The 13,808-nt window shown below is 35.9% G+C and overlaps 1 long non-coding RNA gene across 2 annotated transcripts in view; it reads left to right on the forward strand.

Moving 5' to 3' along the window:
* LOC134736449 (uncharacterized) overlaps positions 1-13,808 on the forward strand; it is a 105,539-nt gene that overhangs the window by 43,354 nt on the left and 48,377 nt on the right. For both annotated transcript variants that reach the window (XR_010120454.1, XR_010120455.1), the window contains one exon: positions 1,817-1,854. This is a non-coding gene — a long non-coding RNA (uncharacterized lncRNA). The remainder of the gene's footprint in view (positions 1-1,816; positions 1,855-13,808) is intronic.

A 13,808-nucleotide genomic window follows, 5' to 3' on the forward strand; every position in this document is an offset into this window, starting at 1 on the left:
TTTCTCTGTGTTTTGAGCTGCCTGGAACTGGGGGTGTGGTGATGTAAGCACCTTTGTGGCCACCACCACTGGGACTATGCTGTGTCAGACCTGATACCAGCCTAGCACTGGATCTTGACCAAGGCCCACTGTAACCATGACCTGGCTACCACCCATGTTCACTCAAGTCCCTAGCACTCTATAATTGTCAGGTGGCAAAGCCAACCAGGTTTATATCCTTTTCTTTAGAGTGGCAAGTTCTCCCACACCCTAAGCAGTTCCAGAGATGCTGTCTAGGATTCAGGGATTGGAGTCAATAACCTTAGAAATTTACCTGACATTCTGTTCTACTGCTGCTAAGCTGATACTCAAACTAGAATACTATGTTCTTCCTGCTTTTCCATCCCCTTTCCACAGGCAGAGGAGCCTCTCCCAGTGGCCACCACTACCACTGTTCCACATTGGGTTTTGCTAGGCCACTGCTGCTGTTCATTTAAAGTGCAAGGGCTCTTCAGTCAGCTTGTGGTGAATGCTGCTAGGCCTGGGACTCCATTTCAGGGCAGTGGGTTCTGCTGTGGCCCAGAGAAGGTCTAGAAATGCTGTCCAAGAGCCTATGCCTGGACCCAGGGACCCCAAGAGCCTGCTTTTTGCTCTACCCCACTTGGCTGAGCTGGTACCTAAGGTGTTAGACAAAGTCCCCTTTACTTTTCCTTCTGCTTTTCTTAAATAGAAGGAGATTTTCACCATATCCACCGCAGCTGGGAGTGTGCTAGGTCACATCTCAGAGCCCAAGGCCCATGACATACTACCTGGGTATCAGTGCTGGTTATTCAGTGTCCAAGGGCTTTTTAATCGGCAGGTAATAAATTTTGCCAGGACTGAATCCTTCCCTTCAAGGCAGAAGTTTCTTTTATGCCTTGGGATGTGTCTAGAAATGGTATCTATGAGCTTAACCCTGGAACAGGGGCCTCATGACTCTGCTGGGTGCTCTGTCATACTGTTGCTGAGCTGCTATCCAAAATGCAGGACAAAGTTGTCTTTACTCTTTGATCTTAAGCAGAAGGAAGGGATCACCTTCATTGCTGTGAGCTGCACTGCCTGTGATTGGGGGATGAATGGCTCAAGCACTCCCTTAGCTGCCCTAGCTGGTGTCTCCCTAGGTCAAATACAACCTTATTTTACTGGCTCTGAGCCCATCCCAGCACTAGGAGTTTCCTAGGAGTTGCACTTTTTGTGTCCTAGACTGCCTTTCAAGGTTACCTAGAACCCCAGAGCACTTCGGCCCATGGTGGCAAAGCTGCCAAGAAACTCAAATTTTGACCTCTGGGATGGGCACATTCCCCTCTGGCTAGGTCTGGTCCAAATGCTTGCTTCATGCATGGGTGCTGGCTAAGCCCAGCATGGCTTTGCTCTCTGCTGTGAGAGGGCATCCCTGAGTTCAATGTAAAGTGCTCCTGTCACTGTGCTCTCCCTTCCCCAACTGCCTAGATTCTGTGCTGCATGGCTACTGCTGGAGGATGAAGACGGGGTGGCATCAGCAATTCAAGGCTGTCTGCTACCCTCTTCAATGCCTCTTTCAGTGATATGAAGTTAAAACCAGGTACTGCGTGTGTTCACTTGATTTTTGGTTCTTGTGATGGTGCTTTTCTTTGTACAGACAGTTGTCAAAATTTGGTGTTCCTGCCGAGGGAACAAATGGTGTAGGCTTCAATTCTTTCATCTTGCTCCATTCTCTGAGGCTTTTTAATTGTTAAATTAATAACTTATCATCTTTTGTATCTTTAAAAATCTCTTAAGTTATGGAAATAAAGTTACCCTCTTTACTTATTTTTCACAGGTGAATACTGAAGCTTCAAAAGAAAGAAGATAGGCAAGGTTTGTACATCTTTTACATTGGTAGTTGTATAAAATGAAAGAGAATTCATGCTGAATACATATTGACTCCTGGTAAGCATCACTTTATTTTCCTAATTGCTCATGGAGTCTTTTATTCATAGGAGTAATAGTACTAGCAATACTACTAATAATGACAAACACAATTTTTGGTGCTTACTATGTGCCAGGCATTATTAATCCACAGAATTTTTGCAACTATCCTATTTGGTAGTTACCATTATTCCTATTTACAGACAAAGAAAATGAAGCACACATATGTTAAGAAATATGACAAGGTTATGCATCTATTAAGTGGTTAATTTAGGATTTCAACTCGTTGTCTAGTACCACTACACTATATATCAATGCATTCTAAACTTTTATTTATAATGAATTTTGTAATTTAGAATCAATTTTTTCATGCAATTATGTGACCTTGCCATACGATGATACTGCATTTGGATTTAAGTCTTCGTCTTCTGGTTTTAATGCATATTTTGAAAGCTAGAAGAAGAGCTAAAATATTTTGTTTAAAAATTTGTCAAGATATGGAGAATTTATTACATGCTATCTGGGTTCTGAGGAAATTTAGGGTTTCCTTATTGGTTATTATACTAGAAATCAATTTATATTTACTGCTATCATGACATTGAATTCAACTGCATTGAAATGCCAGGCAGGAAGATTTTTGCCTCTTGCTTTTTTATAAAGCAGGAGTTTACACAATTTTATGTGATTGATACTCATGAGCAGTAAGAGAGCCTGAAGACAGGACTTACAAACATTATAACCTAACAGTACTTTTGAGAGAAGGCTGCCTTCTGGAAACCTACCAAAAATGCTGAATAACACAGGAATCAAGGATGGAAAACATGGAGAGCTTCAATAAGTGTTTGTTGATTTGATGTTATTTGATTCTAAATTATTCAAAGATGATCATTCTTGTGCCACTTTGGTTCTCTATTGCGATGCTTTTCTTTTCATGGTTAGCAGGTCTCCTCTGATTCCTTCATGCATTTGTAGAAACCATATTATAGATATTCATGATGAATCCCTAGAAAGAGATGATGAAATAGTACTGACTAAATGGCCTTTTCATTACAGTAACATAACATATATATTCAAGTAGAAATAATCAGAATTCATCAAACCATGGCAATGAATAATTTATTATGTTGCCAGAACATAAGAAATTTTGCGACTAAAGAATAAAGGTAATTCTCAATGCTAGTAATACAGTATCCAGTATTGTTAACAAATAAGTTTTGCAGCTAATTAAGGATTCATTTATGAAGCAAATTTCCCAGCATTGTTTGTAAAGGAATTTGCCATAGTAACTACTTTTCATACATGCACAGCAACAGAATTTACTTTCCTATGAATTTATTTTATAAATATAATTCTTTTTTTTTTTTTTTTTTTTTTGACGGAGTCTCGCTCTGTCGCCCAGGCTGGAGTGCAGTGGCGCAGTCTCGGCTCACTGCAAGCTCCGCCTCCCGGGTTCACGCCATTCTCCCGTCTCAGCCTCTCCGAGTAGCTGGGACTACAGGCGCCTGCCACCACACCCAGCTAATTTTTTGTAGTTTTAGTAGAGACGGGGTTTCACCGTGGTCTCGATCTCCTGACCTCGTGATCCGCCCGCCTCGGCCTCCCAAAGTGCTGGGATTACAAGCGTGAGCCACCGCTCCCGGCCAATATAATTCTTTCAATGAGCAAAAGACATAGATAATTACCAACAGAAAAAATTTTACAAAAGATAATGTACATATGGCAAATTTTCTTCTTTTTGCCAGAAATCAAAACTGCAAATAGAAAAGATCCATTTTTATCTGTCAAATTGGTGATGAAAATGAATCTTATTTTATTACTATTCTTTTAAAAATTATTTTTTATTTTTTGTAGAGACAGGGTCTCACTGTGTTGCCTAGGCTTGTCTTGAATCCCTGGGCTCAGATGATCCTCCTGTCTAGATCTCCCAAAGCGCTGAGATTACAGGCATGAGCCACTGCACCCAGTCAAAAATGAATTTTATTCAGTAATAGATGGTGTAGCAAAATGAGCACTGACATCATCTTGAATGGAAGTCAAGTCATATAATTTTTCTAGGAGGCAACTTAACCATATACATGTATCAAAAATCTTAAAATGTTTGTACACTTTGCCACACCAATCCCACTTATAGGATTATACTTAGACAATATTGCATACATATGAATAAAAGGATAATTGTATAAAAATTATCTATAACAATTCCAAATTGAGAAAAAACAACTTCAGTGTCCAACAGTGAAGATTTATTATTAAATTATGGTGACTGCTTAAAGCCAAAATGAAAACCAAAAAACTACAGGAGAGAAACATTTAATGACATGGAAAGATGTTTACACATATTTTTAAATAAAAACACCAAACTACATTATAATGTGTATATATTATAATATTTTTTGTGAAAAAATATTGTAAAGTAATAGTGGAAGAATATATATCAAATGACTAACTGAGTTTGTCTCTGGATGGTGAACTTATAGGTGATTTACATTTTCTTCTTTATACTTTTCTAATTTTTCAAAGTTGTTCAGTGAACATGCATTCTATTTGTAATATGTGAAATACATTGACAGTTATATTTTTCCCAGAAGAAAGAAATATAACACTACATTGTTATTACCCTATGTCTGGGTCAGTTCGGACTGCTATAATTAATTATCACAGGCTGGATGTTTTAAATAGCAAAGATTTATTTTTCACAGTTCTAGAGGCTAGGAAGTCCATGATCAAAGTGCTTGTAGATCTAATGTGTGGTGAGAGCTGGCTTCCTGATTTGCAGATGTCTGCCTTCTCATTATATTCTCACATGGCAGAGAGCAGAGAGAGAAATAGTAAGTTCTTGTATCTCCTTAACTCCACATCTAAATAAGAAAATAGCACATATCAGATTTTCTTTTCTATTGAGAACAACTAGAAATGCTGAATAAATATTTGCTTGAAAGCATTTGAGAGCTTGAAGGCAATGGGGCTTGAAGGCCAAGATTCCTGAGATAGGAAATGCATTGAGATAATCCCAATATTCTGCAATGCCTTTTCCTTGAGAGATTTGCTTATTTGGAACCAGCAGTTTAGAAGTTGAGACTGAGCAGAAAATTGTGGTTAGGAGACTAGGAAGTGGAGCAGAACTTTGAATTATTTCTATTGTAATAAATTTACATTAAAAAAATGAGCAGAAGCCTTGGTAAACCTCCGAGGCTTTCATATGGGAGGGACTATATTCTATGAGTCATGGGAAACTAGAAATAAACCATCACAAAGTTGGAAACTCTCTTTTAAAAGCGATTAATCCTGTCTGATTAAGGCAATCGGCTTCTACTCTTTCTAACAGAAGTATGACTAAATACTCTTTGGAAGCAGATAACATCTTCTAAGGCTTCGATTTATTGTGCGACTTTTCTTTCAAAACACTCGCTTTTCAATAAAAAACTTACCCATATCAAAGAAAAGACCAGGCACACATGTACACACACACGCACACACACACAGACATACACACATGAGAAAAACACATAAAAACAAAAAATATTGAGTGAATCAGACGTGGACTTATAAGTATCTGTGATTAATACATGCAAGATAGAAAGGATGAGATGAAAAATTTAAACTAAAAGTAGTAAAAAATAAACAATAATAAAATGAAAATGATATAACTAAAAAAAACCTAAAATCGAGAACTTAATAGAGTTTAACAAGTTAGACACATCTGAAGAATTAATGAATTGGAAGATGATTCAGCAGAAAATGTCAACTGAATCATGGAAAGGAAGAATGAGGAAAAATATGACAACAATTATCAGAGATATATAAAATACAATTAAAAGGTCTAAAATATGTGTCATTGGAATCTCAAAAAGAGAAGTGTAAAATAATAGGGCAGATAAAGTATTCGATGAGAAATTGAGAGTTCCTTCAAACTGAAAGACAATAATCCACAACTTTAGGAAGAATCACAAACTCCCAAAAGTATGAACACTAAAAAAGCCATACTACATTCATTATTATGAAACTGTTGATAACCAAAGACAAAAAAAAAAAAAATTAAAAGCAGCCAGGGGTAAAAAGAATGTCTTAAAATATATATGTAGATTTAAGGTATGTATTAGTTAATTTTCACACTGCTGATTAAGACAATCCTGAGACTGAGAAAAAAAAGAGGTTGAATTGCACTTACTGTTCCATATGGCTGGGGAGGCCTCAGAATCATGGCAGGAAGTGAAAGGCACTTCTTACATGATAGTGGCAAGAGAAAAATGAGGCAGAAACAAAAGCAGAAACACCTGATAAACCCATTAGATCTTGTGAGACTTACTCACTATCACAAGAATAGCATGGGAAAGACCCAGTCCCATGATTAAATTGCCTCCCCCTGGGTGCCTCCCACAACACGTGGGAATTCTGGGAGATGCAATTCAACTGGAGAGTTCGGTGGGGACACAGCCAAACCATATCAAGGTACATGACAATAATTAACATAAAGGAGTTGTTTGCATTGTCCAGGAAGTAGTGAAAGTACTTATGTATATTAGTAAAGGCTGCATGAAGTAGTCTCCATGGTAGCCAGTTAGAAAATGTAGACAAACATAAAAAATAAAAACTAACAAAGAGGAAAATGAAATAATAAAATAGTTGATTAATTGAAAAGAAGGCGAGAAAGGAGAGACAATAGACAAGGTGGGACAAATAATAAGATGATAGGTTTAAGTTCAGATATATTAGTGATATATTAAACATAAATGGTCTAAAATTTTCAAGTGAAAGGCAATGATTGTCAGGATCATATTTTTAGAAAATCAACTATATGCTGCTTTTAAAAGGCTGACTCTAAACAAAGACAAAATTTGAATGTAGAAAATGGAATAATAAATGGCACATAAAATTTAGCAAAAGAAAGCTAATGTCTGACAAGGTAGATTTTATGGCAAAAATATTATCAGGAATAAGGGTAGAATGTTTTCTAATGATAAAATGGTCAAATAGAAAGATAGAACACTTCTAAGTTTGTATGTGCCTAAAATAACATAGCATCAAAACCAATAAAACAAAAATGACATATCTAATGGCAATATACAAATTGTGGGAAATTCCAATTATCAGTAATTAGTAAAGCATGGACACAGAAAATCAGGCTATAAAGGTTCTGATTAACGTGATTAAGACACTTGACTTAAATGACATATACAGATCACTATAATGAACTACAACTGAATGCACATTTTTATAATTATAAACTATCTACCAAATGGATCATATACTAGTATATAAATTACAACAAATGTCAAAAGATTTAAATAATACACAATGTTTCTTTGATTATAAGAGAATTAATATAAAAATAAATTTCAAAAGATAATACAAACATCACCACATATCGATGTTCCTTGACTTATGATGGAATATGTCCTGATAAACTCATAAGTCAAAAATGTACTTAATACCCTAATAAACCTATCGTAAGGTCAAAACATTGTATATTAAACTACCATAAGCCAGAGACCATCTATTTTTGCAAATTAAACAATATACCTTAAAAAGTTTTTAAATTGAGACACAATTCACTCAACATTCATTATTGTAAAATGCACAATATAGTGATTTTTAGTTTACTTACATGTTGTACAAACATCACCACTATTTCATTCCAGACATTTTCATCACCTCAAAAAAGAAACCTGGTAATTATTAGCAGTTAGTCTCAATCTCACCTTCTCCAGATCCCATGGCAACTAATCTACTTTTTTTTTCTGTGAATTTGCCTATTCTGGAAATTTCATAGAAATGGATTTATACAATATGTGGTCTTTTGTGTCTGATGTCCATCACTTGGCATGTTTTCAAGGTTATTCATTTTGCCATGTCATAGTATTTCATTCCTGTTTATGTCTGAATAATATTACATTGTACAAATATTTTATTTATTCATTAATTAATGAAGAGTTAGTTGTTACCCCTGTGACTATTACAAATAATGCAGCTATAAATTTTAGCCTAGAAAATTATGCATGAACATATGTTTTTGATTATCTGGGTTATATTCCTAAGAGTGAAATTGCTGAGTCATATGATGCCTTTGTGTTTAACTTTTTGAGAAAATGCCAATTTGTTTTCCACAAAGTTTACACCATTTTACAATCCCATGAGTAAGGCATGAATGTTTCAGTTTCTCTACTTCCTCACCAATGCTCTTTTTTTTCATGATTGTATCTTATTGTAGCCATCTTAGTGGGTGTGAGATAACTAAATGAAGATTTTTTTATTCCCTTTACAAATTTTTAAGTGTTACAGTACAGTATTGTTAACTATGTGCACACTGTTGTGCAGCAAATTTCTAGAGCTGTTTCATCTTGCAAGATTGAAATTCAATACCCATTAAATAGCAACTCTTCATTTTCCCTTCCCTATAACCCCTGGCAACCATCATTCTACTTTCTGCTTCTATGAGTTTGACTCCTTTAGATACCTCATATAAGTAGAAGCATGCAATATTTGTCCTAATATGACTAGCTATTTCACTTAGCATAACCTTAAGGTTCATCCATGTTGTAGATATGACAGGATTTTCTGTATATACTACATATTCATTATCTATGCATCTGTTGATGGGCATTTAGGTTGTCTCCACATATTGGCTATTATGAATAGTGCTGCAATGAACATGAGAATGCAGACATCTTTTTGAGATCCTGTATTCAATTCTTTTGGATAAATATCTAAAACTAGGACTGCTGGATCACTTGCTGTTCTATTTTTAATTTTTTACAGAACCACCATACTGTTTTCTATAGCAGTTGTATAATTTTACATTTACACTGATGATATACAAGACTTCCAATTTCCTCATAACTTCACTAACACTTCTTGTCATATGATATATTTTGGTAGCATAGGCTATATACACAGGCTAGCACATGAAATGTGTGGTACCTACCTGCTTCTGTGTGATGCTGTGGTGCTGCTGCTGTGGAAAGCAGGAACATTTGAGAACTGTATGTCTGGGGCTGTGACTGGCAACCTTGCATACAACTACCACCAATACCAATGTGCAGTGCTCAGGACCCAGAGAGTTATCCCACGACTGCTACTGGCATCACTTATACCACGTTGACTTCTCAGGGACATGGGAACCCATTTACCCACCCAGCCCACTGCAGCCACTACAGACCAAGAATTGGCCTACCTTATCCCACTAACACAAGTGCCAGCATCTGCTACCCTCAGGCCCAAGAGTAAGCATGCTCAGATATGGACCCACCTGCCATCCCTGCCCCCAGAAAAACTTCACCATAGCCTCCACTAATAATTAGAGTCTTAACCACCTAGGAAACCACAGATATTACTCATACTGTTTACAGCCAAAGAAATCATATAGAGGCTACATTGCTATATGCACCCAGAATCAAAGCTGAAGAGTCCTATACAACCAACACCATTAATACATCTCCAGGAGAAAGTCCTCTCATGAAAGCAAATTTAAAAAATTGCAAGAAGTGACTATTACACCAGACATACAGATATTAACTGAAGGACAAGGAAACATGAAAAAGGAAGGAAAAATGGCACCTTCAAAGGAACACAAAAATTCTCCAGCAACAGATTACAATCAAAAAGAAATTCACAAATTCTTAGAAAAAGAATTTAAATTTATGTTACTAAGAAGCTCAGTGAAGTTCAAGATAATTCCAAAAAAAAATAAAGAAATCACAAAAACAATTTAGAATATGAATAGAAATTTACCAGAGTAATAGGTATCACATAAAGGAACCAAAACAGAAATTCTGGAAGTGAGGAACTCCTTGAATACTTGAAACCTTCAATAATAAACTCAATAAAGCAGAAGAAAGAATCTCTGAACTTTAAGACAGGGCTTTTGAAATAACCCATGCAGAAAAAATAAAGAGAATAAAAAAAGAATGAATAAAACCTTTGTGATATATGGGATACCATAAGTGACCAAATATAGAAATTATCATTATCCCAAAGCCAAAGAGAGAGAAAAGGGGTTCAAAAACTCATTTAACAAAATAACACGAAAACTACCCATGTCTAGCAGGATATATAGACATCCAGATACAGGAGACCCAGTGATACACAAGCAGATACAATGCAAAAAGGTCTTCTTCATGGGACATTATAATGAAACTGTTTAAATTCAATGGCAAAAAGAGAAATTCGACAGAGTGGAAGAGAATGGAGTTTAGTCACTTATAAAGGAGCCCCCATTAGACTAATGGCAGACTTCTCAGCAGAACGCTTACCAGCCAAGAGAGAATGGTATGATATATTAAGTGACAAAAGAAAAAAGCTTCCAGCAAAGGATACTATGTCCAGGAAAACTATTCTTCATCAACGAAGGAGAAATAAAGTGTTTCTCAGATAAGCAAATGCAGAGGGAATTTATCACCACTAGACTGGCCTGATAAGAAATGCTCAAGGGAGTGCTAAACCTGAAAGAATGATAATTATCATCATTAACATACACAAAAATAGAAAACACACTCGTAAAGCAAGTATACAAATGATGAAGAAAAAAGTCTCAAATGATACCACCACAGAAAAGCAGTAAGCCTCAAGGACAGTCAATAAGATAAAAAGAAAGGAACAAAGGATATACAAAACAAGAAGAAAATAATTAACAATATGACAGGAACAAAACCTCACATATCAATAATAACCTTCATTCATAAATGGATTAAATTCTCCACTTAAATAATATAATTTGGCTGAATGAATTTAAAAAAGAACATGACCCAATTATATATTGCCTACAACATATACACTTTACCTATAAAAACACAAATAGCTTGAAAGTAAAGGGATGAAAAAAATTACCCACACAAATGGAAACCAAAAGCAAGCAGGGGTGACTATCTTAATAAGATAAAACATACTTTTAAATAAAAACAATAAAATAGGGCAAATAAGGTCATTATATAATGGTAAAGGGATCACTCCAGCAAGAGAATGTAACAATTCTAAATATGTATGCACCCAACGCTGGAGTACTCAGATTCATAAGCAAATATTACTGAATATAAAGAAATAAAGACTCCACTATAGTAAAAAAGGGGCCTTCAAAACCCACTATGATCATTAGGTAGATAATCTAGACAGAAAGTCAAGAAAGACACATTGGACTTAAACTGGACTTTATATCAAATGAACCTAGTAAACATTTATAGAAGGTTTTATCTGATAACTCCAGCATACGCATTCTTCTCATCAGCACATGGAACATTCCCCAGGATGGACCATATGTTAGGCCCCAAAATAACTCCCAACTAATTTTTAAAAATTTGAAATTATGTCAAGTTATCTTTTCAAACCACAGTTGAATAAAACTAGAGATCAATACCAAGAGGAATCTTGGAAACTATAAAAATACAAGGAAACTAAACATGCTCCAGAATGACCACTACGTCAATAAAGAAATTAAGATGGAAATTGAAAAATTTATTGGAACAAGTGAAAATAGAAGCACAACATGCCAAAACCTATTTTACACAGCAAAAGCAGTTTTAAGAGAGATGTTCACAGCCACAACACCTACAGCAATAAACCAGAAAGATTTCAAATAAGCAATCTATTGATGCAGAGACACTATAGAAAAAGAAATAAAAGGCATCCAAATTGGAAAAGAGGAAGTGAAATTGTCCCTCTTTGGAGATGATCTTATCTTTAGAAAACTAAAAGTTGTTGGCACAAAACTCTTAGAACTGAACAACAAATTCAGTGAAGTTACAGGATAAAAAATTAACATACAAAATTGGTAGCATTTCTTTTTTTGTTTTTGTTTTTTCGTATTAGCAACTTTTTATTGAATAGCACTGCTCCTAGCAGTGCACCCAGATTCAGCAGAATATGGGCTCTTGGCAACTGTGTTTATACTCACTAATACCCACTTACAATTGCATGCAAATTAAGGGGTGGGTTAATGCAAATTGAGGGTTCAGTTATTTAGAACTTTTTTTAAATTTTTTTTTAATACTTTAAGTTCTAGAGTACATGTGCACAACGTGCAGATTTGTTACATATGTATATATGTGCCATGTTGGTATGCTGCACCCATTAACTTGTCATTTACATTAGGTATATCTCCTAATCCTATCCTTCCCCCCTCCCCCCAACTCCACAACAGGCCCAAGTGTATGATGTTCCCCTTCCTGTGTGCAAGTGTTCTCATTGTTCAATTCCCACCTATGAGTGAGAACATGTGGTGTTTGGTTTTTTGTCCTTGTGATTGTTTGCTGAGAATGATGGTTTCCAGCTTCAACCATGTCCTTATAAAGAACATGAACTCATCCTTTTTTATGGCTGCATAGTATTCTGTGGTGTATATGTGCCACATTTTCTTAATCCAGTCTATCATTGATGGACATTTGGGTTGGTTCCAAGTCTTTGCTATTGTGAATAATGCCGCAATAAACATACCTATGCATGTGTCTTTACAGCAGCATGATTTATAATCCTTTGAGTATATACCCAGTAATGGGATGGCTGGGTCAAATGGTATTTCTAGTCCTAGATACTTGAGGAATTGCCACACTGACTTCCACAGTGGTTGAAATAGTTTACAGTCCCACAAACAGTGTAAAAGTGTTCCTATTTCTCTACATCCTCTCCAGCACCTGTTGTTTCCTGACTTTTGAATGATGGCCATTCTAACTGGTGTGAGATGGTATCTCATTGTGGTTTGGATTTGCATTTCTCTGATGGCCAGGGATGATAAGCATATTTTCATGTGACTTTTGGATGCATAAATGTCTTCTTTTGAGAAGTGTCTGTTCATATCCTTTGCCCGCTTGTTGATGGGGTTTTTTTTTTGTTCTTGTAAATTTGTTGGAGTTCATTGTAGATTCTGGATATTAGCCCTTTGTCAGATAAGTAGATTGCAAAAATTTTCTCCTGTTCTGTATGATGCCTGTTCATTCTGATGATAGTTTCTTTTCCTGTGCAGAAGCTGTTTAGTTTAATTAGATCCCATTTGTCAATTTTGGCTTTTGTTGCCATTGCTTTTGGTGTTTTAGACATGAAGTCCTTGCCCATGCCTATGTCCTGAATGGTATTGCCTAGGTTTTCTTCTAGGATTTTTATGGTTTTAGGTCTAACATTTAAGTCTTTAATCCATCTTGAATTAATTTTTGTATAAAGTGTAAGGAAGGGATCCAGTTTCAGCTTTCTACATATGGCTAGCCAGTTTTCCCAGCACCACCATTTATTAAATAGGGAATCCTTTCCCCATTTCTCATTTTTGTCAGTTTTGTCAAAGATCAGATAGTTGTAAATGTGTGGTATTATTTCTGAAGTCTCTATTCTGTTCCATTGGTCTATATCTCTGTTTTAGTACCAGTACCATGCTGTTTTGGTTACTAAAGCCTTGTAGTATAGTTTGAAGTCAGGTAGTGTGAGGCCTCTAGCTTTGTTCTTTTGGCTTAGGATTGACTTGGCAATGGGGGCTGTTTTTTGGTTCCATATGAACTTTAAAGTAGTTTTTTCCAATTCTGTGAAGAAAGTCATTGGTAGCTTGATGGGGATGGCATTGTATCTATAAATTACCTTGGGTAGTATGGCCATTTTCACGATATTCGGTCTTCCTATCCATGAGCATGGAATGTTCTTCCATTTGTTTGTGTCCTCTTTTATTTCGATGAGCAGTGGTTTGTATTTCTCCTTGAAACAGTCCTTCACATCCCTTGTAAGTTGGATTCATAGGTATTTTATTCTCTTTGTAGCAATTGTGAATGGGAGTTCACTCATGACTTAGCTCTCTGTTTGTCTGTTATTGGTGTATCAGAATGCTTGTGAATTTTGTACATTGATTTGGTATCCTGAGACTTTGCTGAAGTTGCTTATCTGCTCAAGGAGATTTTGGGCGGAGACGATGGGGTTTTCTAAAAGATCAACAAAATTGA

Source organism: Symphalangus syndactylus, chromosome 4 (genome assembly GCF_028878055.3).
Source record: "Symphalangus syndactylus isolate Jambi chromosome 4, NHGRI_mSymSyn1-v2.1_pri, whole genome shotgun sequence".
NCBI lineage: Eukaryota > Metazoa > Chordata > Mammalia > Primates > Hylobatidae > Symphalangus > Symphalangus syndactylus.